A 2,834-nucleotide genomic window follows, 5' to 3' on the forward strand; every position below is an offset into this window, starting at 1 on the left:
CAGCTGTTCAAATCCTTGACTCAGAGATCCATATATGTGAGAGACAGGGACACAGACAGGGTTAGTAATCACACTATACATACAGAAACTGACTGCGTGTTCATATATGAGCAAGAGAAGGCATACGTGGTGAGAGACTTTTGTTTGTGTGTGTGTGTGTGTGTGTGTGTGTGTGTGTGTGTGTGTGTGTGTACGAAGGGGTACCATCTGCCATCTCCAGAACTCTATGCCAGGCCCGTTACCCCCCTATCATCCACTAGTGAGTGTGTAAAGCATACAAACCTGGGAGACCGAGAGAAATAGACAGAGAAGACAGAGAAATAGGAGAATTTGTAGCAATAAGTAACCAGGAATGTCTTGGAGATCCTTTCTTCTTTCTTTCCTGCTTCAGTTAGAAGAGCGACTGTTCAGAGAGCAGCTCCGAATCACAGATACTGGTGTTTTTTTCTGCCTGTCCCAGTTCAGTGTTTTGGCAATAACATTTTTCTGAGTCTCTGCCCACATCTCAACTCCCACCCTCTCTCTCTCTCTTTCTCTCTCTCTTTCTATCACCAGCACCATGTAAGAATCAGTCTCAGTATTGTGAATGCCAAGCTTTCTGTGGTTTTACTGGTTAATCTGATAAATAGCTGTTCTCTATTGCATTTAATGGTGTTAGAGGAAAGAGCAAGACCTCACAGAATCTGCAGGAACAGAATTCAGTGGGGGCTGCTTGCACCAGCTGTGAATAACTTACAACTCAGCCTAGTTGGAAATGAAGTCAGCGCTAAGATACAACTTTTGCAGTCCTAAATATGTGAGCATTACACTATTAGATTTAGTTAAAACATAACCCTACAGAGTATCTAAATATTCACAGAAGCCTCCTACCACGAGTAACATCTGGAGCGAAATGGCAAGGTGATTGGATTACTTAAATGAGATCATGTTCTGTGTGAAAGACTTAAATCCTTCAGACATATACGCTGATGTTGACATTTACACTCGTATAGCTTTTAAGAGATTGAACATTAAAAGAATAAATGGCTTCCTAGTGGGTCTTGAGCACAAAACCTGAACAACACTAAACTACACACTTTCCTATGTGTCGCCTGATATTACTTGTTCATGCTGGGCTTCATTATCAACAATAAATAAATGTCAACTTTTCTAATTCGTTCTATTAGTATTTTAATAGCTTTTCTTTATATCTTTTTCTTACATATGGTTTCTAAAAATGTATTATTTCTCAAAACATCTTCTTTTGGAACGACACGATGGAGGGTAAATCTGAGGTAATCTATGCAAATTTTCTTATTAAAGGTTCACCCCCCCCAAAAATTACCACAATTTACTCACCCTCAAGCCATCTTAGATGTATATGACTTTCTTTTTTCAGACAAATACAATCGGAGTTATATTAAAAATCTCCTAGCTCTTCCAAGCTTTATAATGGCAGTTATGGGTGTTGAGATTTTGAAGTCCAATAAAGTGCATCCACCCATCATGAAAAGTGCTCCACATGGTTAATTAAGGCCTTCTGAACCATTTTGATGCATTTTTGTATAAAAATATGCATATTTAAAACTTTATCTCTAGCTTCTGCTAACTGTTATGTGCCTTCACAAGAGAGTGGGGCACATTGTAACATGATCATATGACAAATTAAAATGTTATCTGATCTAATGAAAAAAAAAAACTCAAGACTAAAATATTTTTTTTTTCAATAAAACTAAATGATTAATTTTGTCAAATAATATAATAGCATTTTTTTTTAAATAATTAACACAGTGTTGCAACGTTCCCCATCTGCGCAACTAGACTTCAAAACCAGTTAGTGTCTTCTGCTAGATAGCAAATCATTACAAAACTATCTAAACTGATAAATAACAGATTGAAGATTAAAATAATAGCAGTTTTGTCTAATTTTAAATAAATAATACAAACTGAGATAAAAAATTGACTTCAGCCAGAAATGTACTTTTACTACGGTAAAATAAACATTCATTAATATCTTCATACATTTTTTTAATTTTGGCACACTCTATGTGTTGATATAGCAACTAGTAAATACCGTAAATTTGGTCATGCTAGCATGTGTGGAAATATTTCAAACACGTGTGTTACAACTAACCCCACATTAGTTTGTGACCCTTGCTCACCTAAGTTCGGTAAGAAGTGACAAGCGCAGAAGCGCAGTGGAGATAGCAAAACAAAACATTGGTCATGAATTAGAAGTACAAAACGAGGATTTGTAAAAATAATAATAATAATAATAATAATAATAATTCAGAGGATTTCGATATAAGCCAAGAGCTGACTGGTTTTCCTTTGCTGTAAACAAAATTAGGCTCTTGCGAGACCAGTATATTCTCAATGGAGCTTATGCTACGCATACATCCTACGTAATTCACTGGAACTCTTGAACGCATGTACAACAGTTAGCAGAAGCTAGAGATTACAGTTTATAAAGTTATAAATATGGATATTTTTCTTACCCAAAATGATTTGTTTCATTGCAGGAGGCCTTTATTAAACCCCCGAAGCTGTGTGGAGCACTTTTTTATGATGGATGGATGCACTTTATTTTGCTTTAAAATCTCAACACCCATTCACTGGCTTGGAAGAGCCAGGACATTTTTTTTTATATAACTCTGATTGCATTCATCTGAAATAAAAAAGTCAACTAGGATAGCTTTAGGGTAAATCCATCATAGGGTCATTTTTATTTTTAGGTGAACTATCCCTTTAAGATCTAATGATGCAACCTAATTAAGTTAATTGTGTTAGTTATAAACTAACTTTTATTTTGTAGCTTCTAGTGTGAACTCTATGTCTCACTTTAAGAAAGGCCA

Source organism: Garra rufa, chromosome 1, assembly GCF_049309525.1.
Source record: "Garra rufa chromosome 1, GarRuf1.0, whole genome shotgun sequence".
NCBI classification, from domain to species: domain Eukaryota; kingdom Metazoa; phylum Chordata; class Actinopteri; order Cypriniformes; family Cyprinidae; genus Garra; species Garra rufa.